Source organism: Lissotriton vulgaris, chromosome 11 (genome assembly GCF_964263255.1).
Source record: "Lissotriton vulgaris chromosome 11, aLisVul1.2, whole genome shotgun sequence".
NCBI lineage: Eukaryota > Metazoa > Chordata > Amphibia > Caudata > Salamandridae > Lissotriton > Lissotriton vulgaris.
This window is the reverse complement of record NC_141699.1, coordinates 282,126,365-282,140,471: the sequence shown is the minus strand read 5'-3', so window position 1 is coordinate 282,140,471 and position 14,107 is coordinate 282,126,365.

Genomic DNA, 14,107 nt, shown 5'->3' with positions numbered 1-14,107 from the left:
CCGCCACCCTTTTCCCCCCGCCACATTACAATGGCGGGGGGGACCGCAACGTAGGAAAACAACGCCCGCCACTTTCCCGCCCCGGTCGCATTGCGGCCGGGGCGGAAAATGATTAATATGGTGGCGGTGTCTATGAGACACCGCCAGCCATATTACAATGGCACGAGTGCAATGCCTTTCCGCGGCGGCAATGCCGCCACGGAAAGGCAGGCGGTGTTCACTTTGGGGGCCCCCTGTGGGCCCCCGAGTGAAGGCCAAAGGGGGGTGGCACACGGGGGTACCTGTGGTACCCCCCTGCATTTACATAATCAAAGCGGTAGGCACCGCGCGGTGCCTGCCACTTTGATTATGTAAAGGCTGCAAAGCATTTTTAGTATTGTGGCGGGCGGAGCACAGAGCTCCGCCCGCCACAATACTATAAATACAGGATGTGCCCGCCACTGTGGCAGGCACATCCTAATGGTGCGTGCGGGACCCCCGCCCTTAGGGGGTCCCGCACGCACCATCCTAATGGGGCCCTTAGTTCGGAAACTTACCAAAAAGCCATTGTTTTTACTGACGTGTGTAAAGAATGATTTGAAAGAATTCCTTTTTTGTCAAGAGGAACTGCCCCTGTCCAAGGATGCAGACAGTATTCCACCACAGTAAATTTCACAATAGTGTGGTAGTCAATATTGTGGACATATTATGGTAGTACAATATTTTGCCATTTGATACTGTGACAAACAATTGTGCCTACACCATTGAAGAGCACCAGTGTTTGCAAAGTGGCTGTGCGCCCTATAGTAGCAAAGAATGCCACCGAGCATGGCAGATTCTCTTATTCTCAATGTGCCAGCATGTGAAGCTGACTGGCTGACACACGGAGTGCTAGTCAGATATGTTGCCAGTTTGTTCATTATATTACCAGTGTTGCATGAATAGTCCAGAGGTGTCAATTGTGCCATTGGTGCTGAGAGATAAAAAAGGCTTTTATAATTGACCTAAAGTTTTTGGGCATGGTTCTCCCACACGCTATAGATATTGTCAGTAGTAGTAAATGCTTTGACAGCAACAATGGAAGTGTCACATCCTCACAGAACAGGGACATAGCAGCATTGTAAGTTTCCCTCTCTCAGATAATATGTACAAGAATTTGTCTCTCACAAAAGGCAACTGTAGCTCAAGCCTCCCAACGTTTCATAGAAGTCATGTATCCCATGTTGCAGTATTCACATTCACTGTGTTTTTTCACATTCCTGCAGTGTAACAAGACTTGTATGAGGGTTGAGAGGCAGGCAGGGAAAACACGAAAGGCACAAGAGAGAGCAAATTTCAGGGGGAAAAAGGATTAGGGGGTCCCAGGTGGTAGACAGGGTAGAGAGAGAAGAATTAAAAAAAAAAGGTATCTTTACCCAGGAGTTTGAAGGGCCATTGCACCCCAATTATGACTATCTTTTACTGTCTAAGGGGTGGTAGATGGTCCCAATTTCCTAGCTTGCATTTGGGCCCATTGCATCATTGCACCACCAATGCTCAGCAGTAGCATTTATAATCATTGTACATTTATCCTGTTTCTCCAGATCAGAGAGGGGATCGAGACAGGGCAGATTGAGGAGGAATAAACACGGAGGAGAGATGTGGGTCTCATAGGGAAGGATAAACAGTAGAGCTGACAGTAGGATGAGGCAGAATCTGAGAGAAGTCAAAGATACACCAGAACTGGAGGCAGGAGCAGGAGCGTGTGTTAGCAGCCCTATGGTGAAGCATGACACAGATTACTGTGTGTGAGGGCAATTGTAACACCCCTTGTGATTGCCCCCTTCTCCTCTGACTTACAGCATCTTATGTATACAGTCCCTCTTCTATATAGTGGTTTCATAGTTGTTGAAGGAGGTCGAAGCAGGATTTAATCCTCCTACCCCTCTTCTATGTTAGTTTTTTCATAAGGAGCAGGAGCGTGGCACGCACACGTTTACAGCAGCAAGTTGTGAAGTGAGAGGCAGGCAATGCTAGCACTGGCAAAAGAAGGTGGTCTGACTCCTCTCTCTTGGCTGATCGCGACAACGCGACCAGAGGAGCCACCACCATGATCATATTGCTGGGTGATGGGTGGATTTTTTAAATCTCTTCTTATGCTACCAGGATTTGAAATGAGCACTCTCATAGTTTCTCCGTTCAGGGTTGGGAAGCTTGCTCACTGTAAATGTTCCCCTTTGCATGTGCTCCCTATTAGGTTAGTGTCCAGAACAACTCTTTTTAAGGGTCATGTCTTGATACTACGTCAATGCCCTTTGCACTACTGTCAAGATACAGTTTAGGTATATTGAGGGCTGTTTCTTCAGCAGTCATGTGCATGTACAGAGAGGAAGTTGTGCATCTTTAGCAGCAGTGCACAGATAACAATGCTGGTAGCTGCGGGTTATTACACAGTACAGCTGCTACACTGATATCTTAAGCGTGCAATGCAAATACATCACCGATGTTCTCAAGGGCCATGTCTAGATAGAGAAGCACATATCAGATATCATATTAGTATACCAGTGCATGTGTTAATTCTCCTAGATGTTGTGAAGTCCCCTGCCAGATCCATTTGTGAATCACATGGAACTTTTCCAATGGGGAGCAGGGTCAAGACTGACTTGCATATGGCTGGGTTCAAACTGAGGTGACATGGTGAGCAAAATAACGATAGATTAATCCCAGATCAGTGACTGGGGGCGAGTGTTTGAAAAGTTTCAACACTCCGTCCACCATTTTATTTTGTGATGTTGGTATCGCTGGTTGGGTCCAAACTGGGGTGACGTGGTGAGCAAAATAACAAATGATTCAACCCAAATCTGTGACTGGTGGTGAGTGTTTGAAAAGTTTCATCACTCCTTCCATCATTTTATTTTGTGATGTTGCTTTGTGCGCCCTAAGTGGCTAAGTGTATGCCCAGACGTGGGTCCCTTGCTCGCTGCGCCACCAGATTCATGCTAGCCTGGCTGGTATTGGGTGATACCCCGAAACCGGTCCCAGGATGCTTGTTTCAAGTCTAGAGAGGACCTGGCAGGTCGGGCTGGACTGTTTCCATGGGGAGCAAGGTCAAGACTGATTTGCATATGACTGGGTCCAAATTGGGGTAACATGGTGAGCAAAATAACGATGGATTAAATCCAGATCGTTAACTGGGGTGAGTGTTTGTAAAGTTTCAGCACTCTTTCCATCATTCCATTTTGTGATGTTGGTATCACTGGCTTTTCCAATTCCGGTTATCATCAAAACAGGCGAACGCCTAGCATTCTGGGGAGCTTGGTCTGCGGATTATCAAATTCATGACCTTTGAACAAACAGGGAAGCTCAAATGTCATCGAACTGGAGGGAGGTGGAAGCGGTGAGACTAGCCCTCAAGTTCTTCTGGCATCGGATCTTGGGCAAGACAGTATTGGTTCACAAGCACAATATGACAACCAAAGCCTATATGAACAGACAAGGAGGTACCAAGTCTTTAGCCTTAATAAGGGTTGCTTCAAAAATAAAATATTTCTTTGGGCTTAGAGGTCTTTGATTTTATTGGCAGCAATTCACATTCAAGGAACGTCGAAAGGGAGTGCAGGCACTCCCTCACCCTAGGATTCCTCTCTTGATCCAGACATTTTCAGGGAGGGTTCTTAATCAGAAGTGGGGTCAATGCAGTCTTGATCTTTTTGTCTCCCCTCTGAATGCCAGAGTGTGGAGGTGTTCTTCGAGGGGGAGAGAAAAGTCAGCATAATCACGTGTATGGTTTCTGGGTCTTCTGTAAGAATTCCCTTATTTTCCGTTAATCAGGTAATATCTGGTGAGGCTGAGGTCGGAATATGCAGAGGTGATGATGTTTGCTCTGGCATGAACACAGGTCAATTGGCTCCCTCTTCTAACAGGGATTTGTGTGGCTCTGGAGTGAACCCTTCCAATTTTTCCCTCTCCCGTTCATTTTCCTGTTCTGGGTAGGGATTCTCTAGAGAAGTTAAAATGTACAGCCTGGAGGTTGAGAGGAGGGTTTCCAGATCATTTAGCAATTAATCTGCAGGCCCCTGGGAGGTCTTTTACCCCCAAATCGTATACTAGGCAATGGAGGTGTGTTATTGCAGATCTTGATTCCACAACAGTGGAGTTGATTCATATAATTAACTTCTTACAAGATGGGTCTAGATTGGGCTTGAAATTTCCTATGCTAAGAATCCAGTGTGCGGATGTTAGAGCATTTAGAAGTTCATGGAGGAATGTAAGGGATGAAAATACTCTGGTAACTAGACTTGTTAAAAGGCTAGAGAATATTTATGCATCGTCTCCAAAATCATTTCCAACATGGGATTTACCTCTTGTTTTGGACGCTTTAGATAAACCACCCTTTGAGCCTTTGAGCGATCTACATTTGAAAACACTTAGGGGGCCATTACGATGTCGGGCGGTTTGCCTCCGCCAGGCTGGCGGGGGTCACTGCCGGCCTGGCGGAGGCAAACCGCCCGACATCGCAAGCCCAAATCCCCCCGCCATATTAGGATGGCGGAGGGAAAGGTGGCGGTGCAAAGTACCGCCCGCCTGTTTTCCGCCCCGGTCGCCTTGCGGCTGGGGCGGAAAATGAGTAACATGCAGGCGGTGTCTGTCAGACACCGCCCGCAATATTACAATGGGCTTTTGTCAATGCCTTTCCGTGGCGGCAATGCCGCCACGTAAAGGCATGCGGTGTTCACTCTGGGGGCCCCCTGTGGCAAAGGCCGCCCGCCATCCTAATGTGCCCCTTACTCTTGAAGTGTTTTTCCTGGTAGCAATCACTTCTGCCAGGCGAGTGAGGGAGTTGGGTGGACTTCCCCACAGGTTTACATTTTGCTAAACTTTTCCGGGTAGAGTGGTGCTTTCAGTAGTGTTATTCTTCAAGCTAAAAGTAAATGAATAATTTAATAAACAACACGAAATCAAGTTTTCCTGAGTCTTGCCCATTTCCATCTTCTCTAGCGTATCAGAGGTTGAATTCCTGGATGTTAGGAGGGCTCTTCTTGCTTATTAGGAGATGGTTCAACCATTTAGGAAACTGGAGTCACTCTATGTGAATTTGGGGTCAGCAAGAAAAAGGGATAAGCCTTTGACTGCTTCTTTAAGCAGGAGGGTTGGAAATCTCATTTTCATTGCCTATGATGCTTTAGAGCGGGTGGCACTAGAAGGTTGTGTTTAGAGCATGTTATCTACAAAGGCAGGATTGCAAGGTACTTTGATCACCGAAATATGTAGGGCTTTTACTTGGGCGACCCCTTCCACTTTTGTGAAACATTACAGAGTATCAGAGGAACCTCAATTATACGAAGTACTTTATAAGGTAGTGTCCGCTATGAAGCGATAGGGGAAGTGTGGATGTCATTAAAGATTCTTATTGTTGCATACTACTACAGTTGTCCCTTGTGTATCTGCTTCTTTTATCTCATGTAATGAAGTAAAGCGAGGAAGGGACATGGAGGTAATGCTACTACTTACCGCAAAGTACATTACACCAAGTCCCACTCCCTCGTATTCATTTATACTTCCACTCACCCTATCTGGGCTTGAAAGTCACAGGAGGAGAGGCAGGGAGAAGAGTTTTTATTTGGGGAAGCTTGGTATTGGGGCTGATGAGTCGGGACTGCCTCACAAGTAATACATTTAAAAGAGGAAGTAGTACTTGGTGTAATGCAATTACCGGTAAGTAATATGATCATTGCTGGAGATGCATAACTGACTTCTAATACTGTACCCTACACAATTTACGGCCATGGAAAAAAAGGTGTTGCCTAGTAACGAAAGTGGCACTTTCTGTGAAAAGTTTCCCTGCAAGTTCATGTAGCAGAGCAGTAGTGTTATAATATTCCCACAATGTTAACCAGAGGTATAAACTGTTTTATATGCATGGGTGACAGAGGTAGATAGCATTAAAAACCTCTATATTTGTCAAACAACACAGACTTAACATTTATCTTCAGACACAGTTTTCTTTTAAAATGCCATTTATTTCTATATTGTTCTTTAAATATTTACAGAATAACTAGCTCCGGTAATTTTGTAAGTTGATGATACAGCCACCCTGCAATCAATGCCAAATCTGCAACACCTCAATACTACTTAACTTTCTGGAAAGCATTTATTCAAGTGTTTTGTTAGACCATGTTAAGTGGGGTGGGGGTAAGGGGGGGTAACAGGGCAGAGATGCACTATTGGACCCCAACCATGGTTGCTGAGGTTGTATGCTACCAGTGTTATGTGGTCCACCCTACAAAGGTTCTGCAAATCGGGCCTAATGCAAACCTTTTTGCAACCGACTCTCAGAGAGGCGGGCGAGCATTCAAAGGCTTACCAGGGAGGTAGTGTGGAAGCTTCAATCTTGCTAGTTAACCATCAGACACAATAATGTATAATCCAGCTCAATGTATATGTGTTTATGTAAAAAAGTAAGTACTTAAATCGCAAAGCAGAACGTAATACTATACAATTCAATTTGATTGGTGAACACAGGGCTGTATCTCTGGTTGCAATTTCAGAAAGTTTTATGACCCCACTTTCAAATGTGGGGCTAAACTAGTAGCTACAGTTCCTATTATTCTTTGGCAGAGACTTGAATTAGGCACAGATGCAGATTAAGTCACTGGATACCTGGGATTTAAGATACACAAATAGGTAGTGCTTATCCTATGTTTAATTTTAGCATACAATCACAAGTATTTGTGTTTGATTCTTTGAAGAGCATCTCATCGTTCTGTTAGGGTTACAGACAAATTACCGCATTATCGACTTGGTGGTCTTGCAGATTGGGTTGTGTGATAAGTGCAGACCGCGCCTTCACTGTTCATAGCAGCCTTTTATTTAAAAAAGAGTCGCTGCAAGAATTTAGCAAGAAGCGGCACAATATCTTTGGTAGTTGTGGCCTTCACTGCAAAGTGCAGTTCGGTCCTACTGCAAGGCAGTTGTGCGTTTTGTGAAGACTCATCTGTGGGGTTGTATCTTCAGCAGTTTTCGCTCCAAGGCTGAACAGGATCCACTTAGCAGTGACACATCAACTTTACACTTGGCTTTGGCAGCACTAGCTTGAGGGCCACAGTGGCAGGGAGTAGACAAGATAACACTTGCTTTGTTGAACTCTCTAACGTATCCTGCTCTCTCTGGGTGTTCGCCTCACCTGGAACATGCTGGGTTGCTCCATTTGTACAGTCTCTTCTCCTGTAGGACCAGGTGCATTTCTTCCTTCTCATAGCATACAGGCAGAGTACTAGGCACTAGGTAGACATTGAGCTCTTCAAGCAGAAATTGCAGACTGCAGATGATAGCCATCACCCCTGAGAGATTGGGCTCTCAGACAGGTACAAACCCTTGCCATACAGCAGCCCTTCAAGTACTCTGTGGCTCATTCCCTTCCTTGGTCAAGAAGAACTTGAAGCTGGAACAAAGTGAGGTGGTTTGAATATCACATTTTTCAGACAGGGGCTGTGGATCCAATATCGCCACCTTCATAACAGGTGTGGGTTAGTCTTCTTCCAGTTGTCATTTCAAGGCTGCTCACCTCACACACTACTTGTGTAAAGTGATTATTCTCACAGCATGTAGCACTGGGGCTGACTGAAAGCATGGACTACCTAAAAACAGACACAATGAAGTGTGTGATCTGTCCACCTGTATGTCATATGCCTTCCTGAAGTAGTAATCAGGGACAGACTAAAGGGCATGCCTGGAATTGAAACTTCTTCATCCTGAACAACAGAATCTGTAGTTTCACCCCTTACTACTCCTGCCGTCAGCCAAATGGCAGTGCTCTCGATGAACTAATCTTCAGCCCCTTGCGATCAAGGTCTCCCAAGAAATTCTAAAGGCAGCCGTCTCCATCCTCCTTACTGTAAGCATCAGGGTCTTCACCCTCTGTATACTGTATTGTAGGCAATGTACTGCCATGTCCAGTGAGGGACGCTATCCTCACCCTTCTTCTTGTTCCATGCTAAACCAGGAGCATACAAAATAGATCCCACTTGCCGAGTACTCAGAGTCACATATACATACGGATAGACTACTGCTACCAGACTGATATCACGCGCTGATTGTGCACACACATGTACTCCAGATACACAAAGAATGTCAGCACTATTACATAACAGCACAACTTTAAACAAGAGAGGTCACAAAACACGCTATCACTCATAAAAGTCTGGCCTCACTATAAATCATAAAGCACAGTATGCGGACGCCACCCCTTTATGTGATACAGAAAGGACAGGGACCGTAGTCCTTGGTCTATCATGAGGGAATGCTTGGTGTGCCCCTCGAAGTACCAGAGCAGAGCCTGAACCTTGCATTGTCATGAACAGGCCTTAGCCTCTGCACCCATGCTAGAGTACAGTACCAGGGCCAAAATAAAAGTCCTGATAGTGGACTCAAATGCAGTTGAAAATGAGGACAGCGGAACACACCCATTCACAAGCACAGAACATTCCCATTCCAGCAAGTGTCCAAAGGACACAATAACAGGAGTACTCTGCAGCAAGTATATGTTTAAAAAATAAAATCTAGCAATGCCACCTAGCGAAGGAATTAAAGGACAGTATATCCTTCAAGTACATTCATAGTACTGTTATAGCAAATTGTAGACAAGTGATCTTTCACTCCTATTCAAGTAAGGACTATTACATTTACAAAAGCCTTTGAAATGCGGCCGGGCAAACCAAATTCCACCTCTCACACTGTTCTCTAGCAGTAGATCCAGTGCAAAGACTACAAAGGGACCGATATCCACCCGCCATCGCAGCTGCATAAGGGACCGCCCGCCTTAGGTGCGATGGTCCCGCCATACGAATTAGGATGCGCCTGCCACACTGATGGGCGCATCCTGTATTTTAATATTGCGGCGGGTAGCAGCACCGGCCACAATGTTAAAATACATGTCGTGCTTTTGTATGTACAACGTGACAAGCACAGTGCGGTGCCTGCCACCTTGTACATGCAAATGCAGGGGGTACCATAGGTCCCCCCACGTGCAGCACCCACACCCCACCCCCGGGGGCCCACATTCTCCACCTGTCTTTTTGCAGCGGCTTCACTGCTAAAAAAGACAGACATCCTAATGCCCACGGCGGTGCCTGCATGGCACCGCCATCATAGCCCCATTGTACCTTGTCCCGCACAGTGGGCGGAAAAGGCCACGCCACGGTACCTTTCCCATTCCCACCGCCATCCTAATTTGGCGGTGGGAATATTCAGGGTGATAGGGGGAAGTCCGTCACCGCCGGGCCGGCGGTCCTCACCACCAGCCCAGCGGTGGCAGACTTCCCGCCATCGTAATTGGCCCCTCAGTATCAGCCACTTAGTGATATTACTACAAAGCAAATTAACATATAGTTACAAACTTAGTTGTGCACCCAAAAAGGAAAAAAGTCTAATGAAAGTAATTTAAAGAATCTTGTAACTTCTTTTTTTTCTTCCGCAATCTTTAATTCCATATCAATTAAAATTATTACAGCCTTAGCCAACGTTTTTTGTTCGAACAGCAAACTTCTTCAGGGCTGCAATGCAATATATAAAACACATATGCAAATATTTATAACTATATATATATGTTTTAAAAGCAACTCAATTTATAAAATCCATAACCCAACACCACATAAACCACAATATATGTGTACTTCTTTAATAAGACAATTCAATTAAATTGGTACAAAATAGGGTCTTGAAGACAGTACCCCAGAACATAGAACACATGAAACAGTCACCATGAACAGCAGGTGCTAGCCTTGGGCTATCTCGTAGTTTGTGTTTCTATCACCTGGTCCTGTTTGATTCTTACTCGATACTCTCTCTCATTCTTTGCGGGCTTCCCGCATGATTTCTGGCAAATCTGAACTTCTTTTAAGATTGCTTTGTTGGGTGTGGCGAACCGGAGTGTCTTAAGGAATACTGAGTGATGTGAACTTTAGAAAAATAAATTAACTCAGTTGTTTTTTAAAATGTTGCCCCTTGTCATCCTGTTTCAGTAAGGACTCACTACCAAGCAATATGTAATCTGGGAACGGTTGAAACTGGTCCTTGAGCAAGAGGGATGGAATCCAAAGATTGGGATAAGGAAGACTTGGAGTAATGCAGAGTTTCATTTCTGCATTGGTGGCGCCGGTACATTTAATGCTCAACTGAGCCCGTTTGCTGAGGATTCCGTCCTTGGCCTCTTATAGTAGAAATCCCTTGCCCAGCGTGATAGAAGGCTTTGCTGGAAGCTGAAATTTCGGGGACCCCAATAGATTTCCCATGGCTCCAGGCTGCAAAGAAAACAGACTGGTTCCTCATAACTCCTCCATCAAATCTTACATAAAGGACACATCATTTGCGTTGGTGAGTTCCCCTCAGCCTACCCTCCTGGTTAACACACAACTGAAAACATATGGCTTGGAATACTAATGTATTTTATGATTACATCACCATATAAAACATATATACCAAAATAGAAAAATTACAACTAAATTACCCACAGCAAGCGTAAACAAGCATTTGCAAAGCAATAGGTCTCGCATTTACGCAAGTTTAAGCTATTGGCATTGTAAATGACAATGCCTTTTATTTATGTTTCAAAAACAAAAACATAAATAAAAGGCATTATCATTTACAATTCCAATAGCTCAAATTCGCGTTAATGCGAGACCTGTTGCATTGCAGATGCTTGGCTTTCCATTCCGCAATTTCGTGCAGATCACAGGGGTAATGATTGTGCCATGAGTAGGACTTCACAGATGAGGAGGGGTCATGGTTAAATTGACTTGTATGTGCTGGGGGGAACCACAATTATTGCTGTGTGAAATCCTTTACTATCAGGAGCTTGAGGTACTGTGTAAGCCGTGATCAGTGATCATGTGTAGATAACTTTTGATATATCTTCATTGGGGTGTGCCGCACCCTGTGGTATCAGTGTGGATGGGAGTCGTCTTTCACTTCCAGTTTAGAAATGTGCTCATCCCATATGGTGCCATCTGGTCCTCTCCCACAGGCTAGTGTTGCGTCATGGTATCTGCCTCTGCCCTGTGTGTAGGTCGTGTAGCCTGCTATCCTTGTCAGGTGACTGGTTGGTTTTCCACACCATTACTATTCGCCTTTTGTTTAACAGAGGACTAGGTCAATAAACCTACACACATTTGTCTTTCTTTACTCTTGGCATCTGCCCAAACTCATGGGTAGCCGCCACTGTCTGGTTCACCAGGTCAGACACAATCCCAGACAGGGTTTCCCACATCAGGGCAAACTGAGGGCATGTCCAGACCATGTGGTAGAACGCCTCTGTTTAGCCGCATCTGGGACAGTCCGAAGATGCCCTTCGCATATGTGCGGTATATGTTTGGGGCGAGCTACATCTGGTGGAGATAAATGACCTGAGTGTATTGGAATCTCGGGTTCCTTGAGACTCCTTTGACCCCACTATAACTTTCTGCCACTGTTCATCAAGTATCTTGCACCCTAGTGTGCCTCCTATGCGGCCCTGTGTAGTGGGCGAGCTGCGCACTACTAAGAAGGCTTTAGAAGGCCGTTATGGCTCTACAAATCCTGGCATATGACAGAATCACCTGGAGGAGCACCAACAGCGGAGATATCTCCTGCCCTCATACCCATCGGACCCTGACTGCATGTGTTATGGCTTTGTAATTGAGGAAATAGCACACATCTATGTTGTGCATGTCTTGCATATCTGGAAATGTTTGCAGCCTCCCATCCACATATAATTCTCTTACTTATACCCTGCCATGTTGCCAGGACAGTGTTTCATGCAGCAGCTGGATATCGAGTAGTTCAGGGATTGTCCGCAGATCTAGCATTGAAGCATATGAGAATGGTGACTTACACAGGTGAAGGTATTTAAATCAGCAGTTTTTTCCAGCTCATGTTTGAGAGCACCAAGTGTTATATGGATTACACATGTTGTCTCCATTTTAGTTTTCACTTTTAACTTAGCTGCTGTTTGGGATGGTGGTTTGAACACGTTTTTCACCCTACACAGCAAAATGCCGCTCATGCATTTACAACACCATCCTCGACCCTTCACAATCAGGATTCCGCAGCAACCACAGCACCGAGACCACCCTACTCGCTGCCACAGACAACATTAGCACCATCCTCGATCAAGGCCACACTGCCGCCCTGATCCTTCTCGACCTATCAGCAGCTTTCAACACCGTCTCCCACTGCACACTCGATGCCAAACTTCACGATGCAGGCATACAAGGAACTGCCCTTTAACTGGATCCAAACGTTCCTCACCTGCAGAAGCCAAATGATCAGACTGCCACCCTTCCTCTCCGAACCCATGGAAATCGACTGCGGAGTGCCCCAGGGACCATCGCTCAGCCCAACCCTCTTCAACATCTACATGGCCCCCCTCGCTGCTTTCGTCCGACAGCACAGCCTCAGCATATTATACTACGCCGACAACACCCAGCTCATCCTCTCTCTCAACAAGGACACCACCACCACCAGACTCAACTTCCATGAAGGAATGCAGAACGTCACAGCCTGGATGAGCAACAGCTGCCTGAAGCGCAACTCAGAGAAGACAGAAGTCCTTGTCCTCGGGGCCATCCCATTGGCATGGAAAAACATCTGGTGGCCCACCGCCCTCGGCAGCCCCCAAAAAACCCCCACTGACCACATCAGGAATCTTGGCTTCATTCTCCACTCCTCCCTCTCCATGAACCGACAGGTCAACGCCGTCGCCTTAAGCTCCTTCAACACCCTCCGCATCCTTCGTAAGACCTTCAAATGGATCCCCACCGAGTCAAAGAAAACAGTTACCCAAGCACTCATTACCAGCAGACTTGACTATGGAAAAACCCTCTACACCGGCATGAACAATTCTCTAACCCGCAAGCTCCAGACGATAGAGAACACTGGCGCCAGACTCATCCTGGGGATCCCTCGACACAAGCACATCAGCCAACACCTACGGAATCTCCACTGGCTCCCTGTTGAGAAGAGAATCTCTTTCAAGGTATTCATCCACACCTACAAATGCCTACACAACACCGGTCCCCAATATTTCAATGACAGAATCGACTTCCACTTACCCAAAAGGAACCTCAGATCCACCAACCTCCCCGAAACTCGACGTATCCACAGAGTCAAATCAGGGGTAAGAGCCTTCTCCCTGTACATCGCAGGCAAGACCTGGAACGAGCTCCCAATCGACATCAGATGTGCCCCCTCCCAGGAAGGCACCCAAGACCTGGCTCTTCGGCTAAATAGAACTGCTGACTCCCCCCCCCCCCAAACCCCCCCGTGCCTTGAGACCCTCACGGGTGAGTAGACCGCTTTACAATACTCTGATTGATTGATTGATTGATTGATTGTGGTTAGACGCTTCTGTTCTGTAGTCTACACTATGAGTTTCAGGGACACATACTGGAATGCAATGTTTTTACTTTGTGTTGTGCTCGTAGGAGATGACTCTTTATTACCCAGACTCAGAAAATATGTTTTCTATGCTTTTCTGGGTCTCTGGCAGAATGAGAAAAGTCCAGTGTTTTATTATTTAAACTGCGTCCTTTTTAAATTCTGCTAGAGGCACTTCATACTGGAGTTATCATGCAAGCTGCAGAAAGCTGTAAATGAGATGCAGCTCCGCAGGCCCTGACATTCATTCTAAGGATGATAGCTGCACAGGCAGATGTGTGTAGGCTTGCACACTCAGATGAGGCTGGCTCACTGAGATGTTACACCAAGGTATGGGATTAGAGAATTCCAATTGGGTCTGGAAGAAGGGTAGTCCCACCATGCTCTTGCTAGTGTAGGGTTATTAGCGATAGATAGGAGTAATATTAGGAACAATTAAAATGGTTGAATTCTTTGCAGTAGCGCTGTATTTTGTATAGAAAATTCCCCTTCCTGCTACCTCCCCATATCATGTCCAACGGTGCACTATTAAAGGCCTTGTAAAGGAAGCTGGAAGGAGCACCAGTAGAGCCATAAAGAAATATAGTAGCCTGGGGAGTATTAGCATTTTGACTATGGCCACCCAGCCCATTGGGGAAGTGGTCCAAAATGTCAAGGACTCTTTAGTTGATGTTAGTGCTTTACCCAAGTTGCCATCCATGATGTCAGCCTCAGCCTGACAGACTGCACGCCTAGGTAT